The 14,777-nt window shown below is 37.1% G+C and overlaps 1 long non-coding RNA gene across 1 annotated transcript; it reads left to right on the forward strand.

The window, feature by feature from the left end:
* The first annotated feature begins 4,767 nt into the window (after window positions 1–4,767).
* On the forward strand, window positions 4,768–6,513 carry LOC147576958 (uncharacterized). The gene is made up of 2 exons (XR_015240590.1): window positions 4,768–5,033; window positions 6,154–6,513. It is a non-coding gene; the product is annotated as an uncharacterized LOC147576958 (long non-coding RNA).
* The last annotated feature ends 8,264 nt before the right edge of the window (window positions 6,514–14,777 follow it).

Here is a 14,777-nt window from a genome sequence, read left to right on the forward strand (position 1 = left end):
CATGGACATTCAGTGCAATAAAGTCATAAAATATTTGGAGAAAGTCCCATTTTCTTCCTTCTACCGTGAAAGACCAACTCAAGATGATTGCCAAGTGGCAAGAGGAGTCTTGTGAGGTAATTCACCATGTCCTCAATCCTAGAAGAGCAGAATTCCAAGTGAGGTCCCCTGGATACTAAAATCCGTTGACTTGTCTCTCCTTTTAAGAACTCCCACTGCTAGGAGCTAACCTGATTTGATAGAATTTATCCTCCAGAAATATAGAATAGCAGGTGAAAGCACAGTGCCCTAAGCATTCAAGAAGCTGAGCTGCAGTCCTTTTGTTAACAGTAATTTTACAACTTTGGATAACTTCAGCTCTCTGGGCCTATTTCCCAAATACAGGAGTTGGTCCAAGATTTGTGATTTTCAAACCTTGCTCTGTAAAAATCTGGGTGCTATAGGTGGTCCCTCAGGTACTGCTTGGAGGAACAGGACTTAGGTGCCTGGTGGGCAGGATACAAGTTCTGCTACGCCATTTCAGCCAGCATATCAGCCATGTTGACCTATATGTGTGCTGGACTTCTGGGAAGGTTTTGATTTGAAAAGCTCCACTACTTAAAACTGTTTGAAAACCAATAATCAAAACATTGGTTTCTGTAACCTACACATGGAGGTTTAACATTTTAATCTCTCACTTGGATTTTAACAGACCTTCCCAAAACTTAATCATTTAAATCATTTAAAAATTTAAAATTTAAAATCATTTAAAAAAATAATGATTGATAGAATTTCAGTTGGAAAGGGAAATATCATTATCATAAAAACAACCTGGCAGCATATTCTTCCTTAATTTTTCACTCCAAACCATGCCCACATACTTCTGGGCCTCTGACCTACTCTTGCTGCTTCTAGGAAAGAACAATTATAGTAGAAACATCATAAATCTATTTATCCAGTTTCCTCTGGGTAAAGGATAATAAATTTTTACTTATTTGCCCAGGAACAAGGGTTCACAGTTCAGTGCCCAGTCCACATTCAGATGGTCAAAAATTTTATCCATCATGCGCCAGGAACTATTCTAGTCTGTAGTCATAAAGTGGTCACAAAGGCAAATGAATTCTCTGCCATGAAAGAATTTACATTATAAGAAAGAATAATGTAGATATAAAATAATTCCGACCTGCTCAAGTAGTATAAACAAAGTATATAATGTTATGTAATGCACAATGATGGCATGATGGTGATGGAGGTGACAAGTAGAGTTAGAGAAGACCTCTCAGGGGGAAGCACTTCAAGTAAGATCAAAATACTGGAAATGAGGCATCCATGAGAGAAAGTAGGGACAGAAAAAATGACAATTGCAAAACCCACGAGACATAATGGAGCTGGGTTTATTTAAGGAACAGGGATCATTATGCCTGGAGTATTGGCAATGCAGGAAATATGGAGGGAGAAGTTACAGAGGAAAGCAGGAGCCCAATCATGTATGGCCTCTGTAGCCTTTGGCAAGGAGTTTGAATTTTATTCTGATTACAATTGGAAGGCAGTAGAGGGATAGAAAAATAGAAAGAAGGAGCAATAGAGCAAGAAAATAGAGTGTAAGGGAGGGAAGGACTGGTTACCTTAACTCGGGCATCACCATAGACTATTCCAGTTGCTAAGGTCAGAATGAACAAGAGTTGTGAAACCATGGAAACCTGGAACAGCATGTGTTGTTTTCTATTAATAAAGTGATCTTCCACAATCACTCTTCAAGTGAAGTGAGAATGGATAAGAGGTATTGGAGGTCATGTTAAAGGGCAGATTTTTAAAGAGAACACACAGAGGGCTATAATTTTAGAACAGAGACTAAAAATTAGAATGAGACCTAGAGATTTTTTTTTACGAAAAGAAAGAGAAATATGTTTGTAACATATAAATCCTAAGAGAAATGTAAGCTCAGATAGGACAATACATTCAGAACAGCTCTCAGAGGTTTGCACTTTTGGTTCTTCCAAAAACTGAATCATCATAAATATAGAAGTGACTGTTGCTATGCCTCCTTGACATTAGATGTGGTCATTTCCTGTCTGAGATGATTGCCAAGTATGTACCCAGAAATGCCAGTTGGTCTTCCAACGGGATGAAAAGGTAAAAATGACTGGCACTCAGCCTTTTAGATAGAATGAATTGTTACACATGGAAAACTACTCCTGAAAGAAACAAAGAGGTGAATATTTCCAAGGGAAACCATTATCAAGGGGCAAGGGTGTTAAAGAATATACTGAGAAGAAACTGAGAAGGTAAGTGTTTTTTAATTACATATATGGGGACCTTTCCAAGGAAAATGTTTCAAAAACTGGTATTTTCTAAGTACCACTTAGTGCTGAATTCCTGTAGTTAGACTCTCTCATTGTTGTATAAGTTTGGATCCAATTAGAAGGTAGAAACGATACAGTGAACTAAACTGAGGAAGTCCCATCTAGAGAATTACCAAACTCTGGTAAAGGAGTGACTGTAATATATAAGGAAATCATATGGTACTCTTAAGAGTAGAGGGAGGGAATCCAAGGAAAGAGCAACTTAGAAGGGATCCTCCCATGGCTGAGGGTCAGACCTTGTTGGTGAAAGTAACAGAGATTGTTGGTTTTCCCAGACCACAGTTCATGGGCTGTTGCTAGGCAAGCAGAAAACACCTTCTGTGTGTTTTCTGGGTACAGGTGATGGTGGCCAGGGTACAGGTGAGTGGCAAGCAGAGGCATGGGCATGCAGAGCAGGTGGGGATCTGGAACACAGGCAAACTGTGCAGGAGACCTGCAGAAGTAATCGGTGCCCAGACAAGGAGGAGGTCTTTGTAGAGAGGAAGCTTTGTGGCATCATTTCCTGTGTAGGAAAGGCCAGGGTAGATTATCACTAGTTCAGAACAAGTCTGCAAGGCAATAAAATGATGGATAGGTTCTGGGAGCAAGCCTGGGGAAGAGCTCCACCAGATGGTCCCACACCCAAAACACCAACCCACTGCGTAGCCACTGGAAATAGCAGGATAGCACCTTCCTCCTCTAATGTCTTTCCAGTGCCCTCTCTTGAGAAAGCTAAACAATGTGCTCATTGTACAGGAGGCATGCTTGAGAGAATTCTGTCCATTATTGCAGAGAGTATATTGAAGGGAATGTTTGGACATGAGAGAAAAATTGATAACTGTTACAGTCTTTTTAGTGTATTCCTTTTTTTCCTTAGGAAAGAAGACCATGCTCTAATAATACTTTGCATCTTTAAAAAAATGAACAAAAATTTAAAAATCTATATGTATAAATATATACATGTATTTGTATGTGTATATCCATCCCTGAAATTACATTTCTCTTCAGTTACCGTCACACATCTCTCCTCTTTGAACAAAGCCTGCTTCAAAATGTGATTGTTTATTCACTGTCCTCATGACTCATACTCTCTGTTACAACACATTCCATGTTGGCTTATGTTCTACACTGCTCCTCTTAAGGTCACCTTTGTGTTGTCAAATATAATGGCCACTTGTCTGTGTTCATACCATTCAACCTCTTGGTAGCATTCAAGTTGAATACACCTTCTTTATTCAGACCCTCGCTTTCCTTTGTGTAACATGATTTTCTGTGTTTTCTGCCTGCCTGCCTGCCTGCCTAGAGACTTTTTTCCCCTCTCGTTTGCCCATTTCACCTCTACTACTTGGCCTCTAAATTTGGAAATACCCTGGAGTTCCATCCCCTTCACTGCTTTGCCCTATCTACACTTTCATTCTGGGTAATATCCACTCTCTGGTTTACATACTGCCTAAAATTTCAATGACTTCTAAATATTCGTCTCCAACTCTGATCTCTTGATTGAGTTTAGGAATTGCATAACCAACTGCCTACTGAACTCTATTATCTAGGAGGCATCTCAAACTCACCATGATCAAAGTAGAATTATTGATTTATATCCCAAAACACCTTTGTCCGAGTCTTCTCCAATTCACAAAATGTTAGCAAGACATATAATAGAAGCTATTCTTTATTCATCCATTTCTCTCACCTCAAAATCCTGTCATATTTTGTTAAATGTAGATAATCTATCTCTTCTGTACTTTCATTGCTATCATCCTGGCTCAGGCCACCTCTCTCCTGGAGTTAGGCAACAACTGGTCTTTCTCCTTATAATCTTGAAACTTCTTCAAGGCATTCTCTACACAGCAGTCAGATTGATTTTTTGAAACTGTAAATTGTGTTATTGCACTTCCTTAGATAAAATCTTTCAATGGATTCTAAATCCAGCCGCAGGGCAAGTGTCTCCTAAAAGATAATTTTTCCTGACCACACAAACTAGATGTAGGTCCCTCCATCTATCAGTTATATTATCATGTTCCCTTTTTATGTAACTATCACTATCTAAGATGATCTTATTAAGTTAGGTTTATATGTGATTTTTACCTGTTCTACTCAATGCTAGATTCTAAGCTCCCTGACTCTAAAGGCCTTGTGTTGCTCACTAGATGTTTTGTCCACAGCATCTAGAAAACACCCAGACTATATTGGTTCAATCTGTGTGTGTTGAATAAAATAAAGACTCCTTTTACATTTGTCAGGGAGGAAGCTGGATGCCACAGTGACTAATAGTCACTTATTAGCTAATAGCTAATAATTATACAGCTATTTATAGAATGGCATGTTATAAAGACATGTTCTCTTTCAGGAGGATATATCTAGATATTCCAGAAAGACTCCAAGATACATCAAGTCTGCAAAAAAAAAAAAAAAGCCCATGAGATGTATATTCTGAAATACTGTCAGGTTGTGAGTCAGAAATTTCAAATTTAGGGACAAAGGTTGTATTTTTCATGACTACCTATTGGTGACTGAAGCTTTAAAAGAGAAAGAAAAATATGAACATAGGTTAACAGTTGTACCTTTGTGTTTGCCAGGAAAGATTTGCTCTTTTGGAACATGAACAATGATAATGCTCCAAGTGTCTCCTGGAAAGGGTTTGGCACACTTAGAAAAATAAGGAAGAATAAGATTTGGTCTCTGCCAGAAAGTATACGTAATCCAACTAAAGAGGTAAACTTGTATGGAAATAACTAAGAAATGAAACCAAGGATCTGCCAGCATAGCCTAAACTTCTATATCTCACACTAAATTAGCCTCTAAAAGTATCTCTTAAATGGGTTTCCCACTTCCAGAACTAGGTAAGGATCATATTAAATATATGTTCCTGCCTTAAACCCATCGTCCAAGCTGTTCCTTTTTAATGGAAAGAAATTCCTTCATAGCATTCTCTAATTAAAGAAAACCATCAAACTGCAAGCCCCAGATCTATATAGGCATACTCAACCACCCCTTTCCTGTGCACTCATAGCACTATTTTCATATGGCTGTGATGTTATATATTAGAAATAATTCTGTATGTGTCTGATAACATAGATAACACTGAAACTAAATCATATATTTCATGAGGGCAGGGAATATACCTTTATCATTTATAAACAATGCCTGACCTTTGGAGCTCAGAGATCATGCTTGGATTCCTAGTTATTTCCAAGTTTTCAACCGAGGGCATGCAATACATGTTTGGGACTGAATGAATGAATGCATGAATGAACGAATAACTCTTATGACTCATGTGAGGAATAGAACAAAGTTTCAGATAAAGCTTCCCTAAACAAAGAATTAAAGGCAGGAAATAGGACTCCCTCTCTTAGCTGCCTTCATCTGTATTGCCTCTTGTACTGCACATCTGTTGTTTCTCTCCTGACCAGTACTCCTCCTTCTAGTAACAGAGCCCCTGTTTTCCTAGAGAACTGCATTTACTCCACTTTATATCATACCAGTGGAACTCTCAAACATGGGGTTCTCCCTCTTTTTGGATCCTACTCATCCATCAAAGCACTCTACCACCGCATAAGTGATGGGTCCCAATTGAGTCCACCAGAGTTCTTCTTTGTGTTTTTTTCTGTGACACATAAATTCTGGAAGGATGTGGGCCCCTCTCATTGTGAAAGTTGAACACTGAAGCCCATGTGTGGCTTAAGCTTCTTGGGACTACAGTGTGAAATGAATCAGTCTGAGAATGGATTTAAGAAAAGAGAGGACAGGAGAGCCTAGAGGCTTAGAGAACTTGCTTACCTTATTTGAACCCCTAGATGACTCATTAAATTCCCTTTTTTTCTTTTTCCTTTAGCTGTCATGGAAACTACTAGCATGAGTTGGAAACTACAATTGAAAGAGTCCTGGATAGTGTGTTCCTGTAAGATCAACTTGCCTCTGGAGAGTAATAATAAAAGACTGCAGATGCAGTTGTTCAGGTCATTACAAACTCTAGGAAATTAACAGAATTAAACAGGCCGAGGATCTATGATTGATACCAAAGAGAATTTTCTGGATACCCTGATGGAAAACAGTTGAAATAATAGTATTTCTATCTTTTGCTATGAATCTTCTTAAGATAAAGTGGACACACGGAGTTTGTATGGAGACTGAATGATTTTATTTCACATATTTCTCCTCAGTGAAAGAAACAGATTAAAGGAACTACCAAAAACCCTAAGAAGTTTGTACTCTTAATATCCCATCTTACTGATCACTAAATTCTGCCTAGAGAGGAGTAGAAAGTTAAGAACCTGTCCAAGATTCTCAACCCAGTCTAGAAGAAACTTTTATCAGATATTATACAAACAGGATCTAGTGATAAAAGATAAACAAGTGACTCACAATATAAAGAGATAACAAGATACTAACAGAAAGTAGGAAGCTGACAATAAGAAAAACTGTCGAACTTACTCAAAATGGTGGACTTGGCACATGCTGTAGCCTTCCCTCCAAAATAAGTCCACAGAAATGTCTGGAAGGAGATTTATAAAACTTCCTTACCATGCCAGAAAACAAGAAGAATTTCCTTCAACAGAGTGTGAGAAAATCCAAAGACTGAAATCAAAAGAGAGGAGATTAAACTAGAAAACTACAGTCCAAAATGAATTCAGGACTGGATTGCCACAAAAGTTTCATATACTTGGCTCGGGAGAGAGCCCTGAGAAGATTGTAGTCTATTAAGTGTGCAATAGCATTATATCTAAAAAAATAATGTTTAAACCTTAGCTTAAAAATAATTTATTGCTGGGGCACCTGGGTGGCTCAGTCGGTTAAGCACCCAACTTTGACTCAGGTCATGATCTCACAGTTCGTGAGTTTAAGCCCCATATCAGGCTCTCTGCTGTCAGTACTGAGCCTGCTTCAGATCCTCTGTCCCCCTCTCTCTCTGCCCCTCATCTGCTCTCTCTGTGTCAAAAATAAACATTTAAAAAATAATCTATTGGTAATTTTTCAATGTATCATAATCATTGCTCATAGATCACCATAACAAATATAAGTTTGAAATAGTGCAAGAATTAGCAAAATGTGACTGACACAATGTGAGCAAATGCTGTTGAAAAAAATGGCATCAATAGATCGTTCAATGCAGGGTTGCCACAAACTTTCAATGTTGTTGTAAAACAAAACAACAAAAATTCAGTATCTGCAAAGCACGATTAAGTGAAACAGAATAAAAGAAGGTATGTCTATACAGGGAAGCTACTAGTAGATCTCACATTCAAAGATGAATACGTAACCAAAATTACCAGTCATTTGAAAAAGGTGAATACTTGAAAGAAAAGACATCAAGCACAACACAGAGAAGAGATTTGCACATTCAGGAAACAGTATAATTCATTTCTGGAATGACCTGAGAAGATGTTGCAGCCATGCTTAAAGTTAGCCAGATGTTTGCTAAACTAAACATAAGATAGATGAAATAAAAAAAACTTGAGGGACACACTGAAAACCTAAATGAAAACCATACACTGGTAAGGTGAAATATTAACTCAGTAATTCTTCCAGAATATAGAATACACGGAAAATGAGATCAAAATTGTGAAAGGAAAGTTAGTAGATATTAATTCTCAGATGTAAAGGGTCATGAGCCATTAAAACTACCAAGAAAAGATAAGATAAAAGATTTGTATAAATTTCATAAAGCCAAGGATGAAGAGAAAATTTTAAAAAGTTCCAGAAGGATATTAACATCGATATCTGATATCTCATCAGTCACATTAGATGCAAGACGAAAATAGAACAGCATCTTCAAAGATACAAGACAAATATTTTTCATCTTCTCATCCTATACCAGATAGACTTAACTATTTGTGGATGCAAAGCAAAAACCTATTCAGTGTTGTGTTGGCCCTTTCCGAAAGCACTAAAAAATTTACAAAAAGAGAAATCAATTTAGTAGATAGGAGTAGATTTTTAGAAGTAATATCGGTTAGAGAAGCCAGTTACAAAACAATATTGCTATAATTGAGAACTATTATATGTAAGACTTAAGCATAAATATTAGTACAGGTGGTAATGACAGTAGTGGACAATAATTGCTGAGCTTAAACTAAGTACAAAACACTGTTTTAAATACCGTGTAAGTATTCATTTAATCTTCCTAACGATCCTGTCAGCTACGTACCTATAAACCGATAATCCTGAGGCACAGAAAAGTTGAATAACTTGCCATTTGTCACAGAGCTAGTAGGTGGTAGAGCCAGGATGTGAACCTAAAAATAACATTGAGATTCCAGATGATATTAAATGTATACTGAATTATGTCCCCCCACCAATTCATGTTGAATTCATGAATTCATGTTGAAGTCCCAAGCCCCAGGACTTCAGAATATAACCGTATTTGGAAATAATGTCTTTAAAAAGGTTATTAAGTTACAGTGAGGCACTTTGCATAGGACCCTAATCCAGTAGCTCTGCTCTCCTCATAGGAAAAGGAAGAGACACAAGGGAGGCACATGCACAGAAGAAAGACCATGTGAGGACACAGCAAGAAGGTGACAATCTGCAAGCCAAGGTAGGGGCCTCAGAAGAGCTTGGACTTAGAGCCACCAGAACTGTGAGAAAATAAATTTCTGTTGCTTATCCTGCTCAGTATGTAGGGTTTTGTTATGGAAGTTCCAGCAAACTAATACTGGTTTGAGTGATAACAATATAGCAATAGAAAATTTTTATGTGCTATCTAGATGCATCTTTTAAAGTATAAATTTAAGCCTATCGGTTTTTTTTTTAATTAAGAACAGCTCATAAAGAAACATCTAATTTTAAGCCAGAAGAGGAAAAAATGTAACAAAGGAAATACATAAATGTTTTAAAGGAAACAATAATAAAGAAACCAAGAAAACCAATAAAGAAACCAAGCAAGACTTGGAAATTGGGTTTACAAAATAAGATAGAAATAAGTCTGTTTACATCAGCAATCATATTATATATAAAAGAGTAAATTCCTAGTTAAAAGTTCAGGTTAGGGGGCCTGGGCGGCTCAGTTGGTTAAGCGTCTGACTTAGGCTCAGGTCATGATCTCACAGTTCGTGAGTTCAAGCCCTGCGTCAGGCTCTGTGCTAACAGCTCAGAGCCTGGAGCCTGCTTTGGATTCTGTGTTTCCCTCTCTCTCTGCCCCTTCTCTGCTCATGCTCTGTGTCTCTCTGTCTCAAAAATAAATAATAAAACATTAAAAAAAGTTCAGGTTAAAATAGAAAATTAAGCATGCACTTAACATGCATCCCCGGAATTTCCCTCCTGGACATTTATCCCAGAGAAAGGAAGATTTATGTTGACCTAAAAACCTGTTCACAATTGTTGATATCAGCATTATTTGCCATACCCCAAACTTGGAAACAAATGTTCCTCGCATGAATGGTCATGCGAACTGGGTACATCCATACAATAGAATGCTATTGGCAACACAAAAGAGCAAACTATTGGTAGGTGCAACAGCGTGGATGGATCTCTATGCTATATGCTAAGTGAAAAAGTCAATCTCAAAACACCATGTATAATTCCATTTATATAACATCCTTGAAATGACACAATTATAGAGACAGTATAGGTTTGTGATTACCAGAAGTTAGGAATGGTACGGGAGAAGGAGGGTGTGACTACAAAAGGGTAGATCTTTGTGGTGAGGGAATAGTTCTATATCTTGGTCATAGAGGTAGTAACACAAATTTACATGTGGGGTAAAATTACTGAGAACTACGTGCATGCATTGTACCAGTGACAGATTCTTGGTTTTGATCATATGCCATGTAAATCATAACCATTGGGGAAAACTGGATGAAAGGCAGAGAGGATCTCTCTGTACAATCTTTGCAACTTCCTATGAATCTGAACGTTAAGTGCAAGGCACTGTTTTAAATATTGTCATGCATTAATTTAATCCTAATAGCAGCCTTATGAGATATATACCTGGAAACTGATGATAGTAAGGCACAGACAAATTGGGTTGTTTCTTTTCAAACATATGAACAATGCCTGACACTTGGCAAGCATGTAAAAAACATTTGTTCTATTAGACAGTTAAAATAATACTGAATAATTTGAGGAACTTAAAAAATTGAAATAAATACTAGATTAAATAATGTAATATAGAAGGAGACAATGGGAGCTAAATATTTTATTGACTCTAACATACCATTTATTTAAAATACATCGTTATGTATATACCACCGATACATTAAAATCCTGCAATTAAGTTCATGTATAATGCTTTCTTATAGCTCAGAATTTTTTGTTTTAGATTTATTTATTTAAATTCAAGTTAGTTAACATGCAGTGTACTGTTGGTTTCAGAAGTGGAATCCAGTGATTCATCACTTCCATATAATACCCAGTGCTCATCCCAACAAGTGCCCTCCTTAATGCCCATCATCCATTTAGCCCAATCCACCCCACGCACTTTGCCTCCAGCAACCCCCAGTTTTTTCTCTGTATTTAAGAGTCTCTGATGTTTGCCTCCCACTCTGTTTTTAGCATATTTTCCTTCCCCTCCCCTATGTTCATCTGTTGTGTTTCTTAAATTCTATGTATGAGTGAAATCATGTGATAGCTGTCTTTCTCTGACTTATTGTGCTTAGCATAATACACTCTAGTTCCACTCACATTTTTGCAAATGGCAAGATTTCATTCTTTTTGATTATCAAGTAATATTGCATTGTATATACACACCATATCACCTTTATCCATTCATCAGTTCATGAACATTGGGGTCTTTCCAGATTTTAGCTGTTGTTGATAGTGCTGCTATAAACATTGGGGTGCATGTGCCCCTTCTAAACAGCATACCTACATCCCTTGGATAAATACCTAGTAGTGCAATTGCTGAGTTATAGGATAGTTGTATTTTTTATTTTTTGAGGAACCTCCATTCTGTTTTCCAGAGTGGCTGCACCAGTTTGCATTCCCACCAGCAGTGCAAAAGAGATCCTCTTTCTCCACATCCTCGCCAACATCTGTTGTTACCTGAGTTGTTAATTTTAGCCATTCTCATTCTGGTGTGAGGTGGTATCTCATTGTGGTTTTGATTTGTACTTCTCTGGTGAAGAGCGATGTTGAGCACTTTTTCATTTGTCGGTTGGCCATCTGGATGCCTTCTGTGAAGAAGTGTCTATTCATGTCTTTTGCCCATTTCTTCACTGGATTATTTGTTTTTTGGGTGTTGAGTTTGATACGTTCATTATAGATTTTGGATACTAACCAAATGTCATTTGCAAATGTCTTCTCCCTTTAAAGGCAAATATCTTCTTGCCTTTAAGTTTTGTTGATTGTTTCCTTCACTGTGCAGATTTTGTCTTGATGTCCCAGTAGTTCATTTTTGCTTTTATTTCCCTTGCCTCCACAGACATGTCTAGAAAGAAGTTGCTGCAGCTGAGGTCAAAGAGGTTGTTGCCTGTTTTCTCCTCTAGAATTTTGATGGTTTCCTGTCTTGCATTTGTGTCTTTCATCCATTTTGAACTTTTTTTTTTTGTATAGTGTAAGAAAATGGTCCAGGCTCATTCTTTTGCATGTCACTATCCAGTTTTCCCAACACCATTTGCTGAAAAGACTTTTTTCCTTTGGATACTCTTCCCTGCTTTGTTGAAGATTAGTTGACTATATATTTATGGGTCCATTTCTGGGTTCTCCATTCCATTGATCTATGTATCTGTTTTTGTGCCAATATTATACTGTCTTGATGATTACAGCTTTATAATACAGCTTGACATCCAGAATTGTGGTCCCTATTGGGGGTCGTTTCTGGTTCCATACAAATTTTAGGATTGTTTGATCTGGTCCTGTGAAAAACTCTAGTGTCATTTTGATAGGGATTGCATTGAATGTGTAGATCACTTTGGGTAGTATCAACATTTAAACAATATTTGTTCTTCCAACCCATGAGCATGGAATGTTTTTCCATTTCTTTGTGTCTTCTTTAAATTCTTTTATAAGTGTTCTGTAGTTTTCAGTATATAGACCTTTTACCTCTTTGGTTAGGTTTATTCCTAGGTATCTTAGAGGTATTTTTTGGTGCAATTGTAAATGGGATCAGTTCCTTGTGTTCTCTTTATGCCGCTTCATGATTGGTGTATAGGAATGCAACCAATTTCTGTTCATTGATTTTATATTCTGTGACTTTGATGGATTCATGTATCAGTTCTAGCAGTTTCTTGGTAGGGTCTTTTGGATTTTCTGTGTAGAGTATCATGTCATCTGTGACAGTGAAAGTTTGATTCTTTCCTTGACAATGTGGATGCCTTTTACTTATTTTTGTTGTCTGATTGCTGAGGCTAGAACTTCCAGCTATTGAACAACAGTGGTGAGAGTGGACATACCTGTCATGTTCCTGACCTTAGGGAGAAAGCTCTCATTTTTTTTTTTCCCATTGAGGATGATAATAGTTGTGCATCTTTTGTATATGGGTTTTATTATCTTGAGGTATGTTCCATCTATCCCTACTTTCTTGAGGGTTTTTATCAAGAAAAATGCTGTATTTTGTTAAATGCTTTTTCTGCATCTTGACAGAACCATATGGTTCTTAGCCTTTCTTTTATTAATGTGGTTGACTGAATTGTGACTATTGAACCAGCCCTGCAGCCCTGGAATAAATCCCACTTAATCATGGTGAATAATTATTTTAATTACTAATAGTGGTTGAGAATGGCTCATCAGGAATATTGACGTGTAATTCTCCTTTTTAGTGAGGTCTCTATCTGGTTTTGGAATCAAGATAATGCTGTCTTCATAGAATGAGTTTGGTAGCTTTCCTTCCATTTCTATTTTTTTGTAACAGTTTCAGAAGAATAGGTATTAACTCTTATTTAAATGTCTGGTAGAATTCCCCTGGGAGGCCATCTGCCGCAGGCCTCTTGTTTTTTTGGGAGATTTTTGATAACTGATTTAATTTTTTTTGCTGGTTATGGGCCTATTCATATTTTTTATTCCTGTTTCAGTTTTGGTAGTTTATGAGTTTTTAAGAAATTGTCCATTTCTTCCAGATTTTTATAGAATTCTCTTAAAATTATTTGTATTTCTGTGGTGTTGGTGGTGATCTCTCCTCTTTGATTTGTGATTTTATCTATTTGGGTCCTCTCCCTTTTCTTTTCGGTAAGTCTGGCTAGGGGGTTATCAATTTTGTTTATTCTTTCAAAACTCCAGCATTTAGTTCCATTGATCTGTTCTACTGGGTTTGTTTGTTTGCTTATCATTTATTTGCTCTTATCTTTATTATATACCTTTTTGCTGGCTTTAGGCTTTACTTGCTAAAGCTGCTCCTTTTCTAGTTCCTTTAGGTGTAAGGCCAGTTTGTGTACGTGGGATCTTTCTTGCTTTTTTTTTAATATGAAATTTATTGTCAAATTGGTTTCCATACAACACCCAGTGCTCATCCCAACAAGTGTCTTCCTCAGTGCCCATCACCCACCCCCCTCTCCCTCCCATGCCCCATCAACCCTCAGTTTATTCTCAGTTTTTAAGAGTCTCTTACAGTTTGGCTCCCTCTCCGACCTTTCTTGCTTCTTGAGATAGGCATGAATTGCAATATACTTGCCTCTTAGGGGACCACCTTTGCTGCATCTCAAAGGGTTTGGACTGTCAAGGTTTCATTTTCATTTGCTTCCACGTGTTTTTTAAATTTCGTCCTTAATTTCCTGGTTAACTCATTCATTCTTTAGTAGGATTTCTTTAACCTCCATGTACCTGAGGGCTTTCCAAATTTTTTCTTGTGTTTGATTTCAAGTTTCATAGCATTGTGATCTGAAAATATGCATGGTATTATGTCCATCTTTTTGTGTGTTGAGGGCTGATTTGTGACCCACTATGTGATCTATTCTGGAGAATGTTCCATGTGCACTTGAGAAGAATATGTATTCTGCTTTAGGATAAAATGTTGTGAATATATCTGTTAATTCCCTCTGGTCCATTATGTCATTAAAAGCCATTGTTTCCTTGTCGATTTTCTGCTTAGACAATCTGTCCATTGCTTTAAGTGAGTTATTAAAGTCTTGTACTATTATGGTATTCTTATCAATAAATTTCTTTATGATTGTTTTTAATTGATTTATTTATTTCGGTGTTCTAAGTGGGGGCATCAATTGGCAGATTTTCCTGATGGATAGACCCCTTAATTATGATATAATGCCCTTCTTTATCTCTTGCTACCATCTTTGTTTTAAAACATGGTTTGTCTGATGTAAGTGTGGCTATTCTGGCTTTCTTTTGAGGTCCATTAGCATGATAAATATTTCTCCATTCCCTCACTTTCAATCTGCAGGTGTCTTTAGGTCTAAAATGAGTCCCTTGTAGGCAGCATATAAATGGATTTGGGGTTTTGTGGGGTTTTTTTAATCCATTCTCATACCCTATATCTTTTGATTGGAACATTTAGTCCATTTACATTTAGAGTGATTATTGAAAGATATGAATTTAGTGCCATTGTGTTCACTGTAGGTGTAGTGTTTCTGG

This window comes from Puma concolor, chromosome D1 (assembly GCF_028749965.1).
Source record: "Puma concolor isolate L17-30 chromosome D1, mPumCon1.1.hap2, whole genome shotgun sequence".
Lineage (NCBI taxonomy): Eukaryota > Metazoa > Chordata > Mammalia > Carnivora > Felidae > Puma > Puma concolor.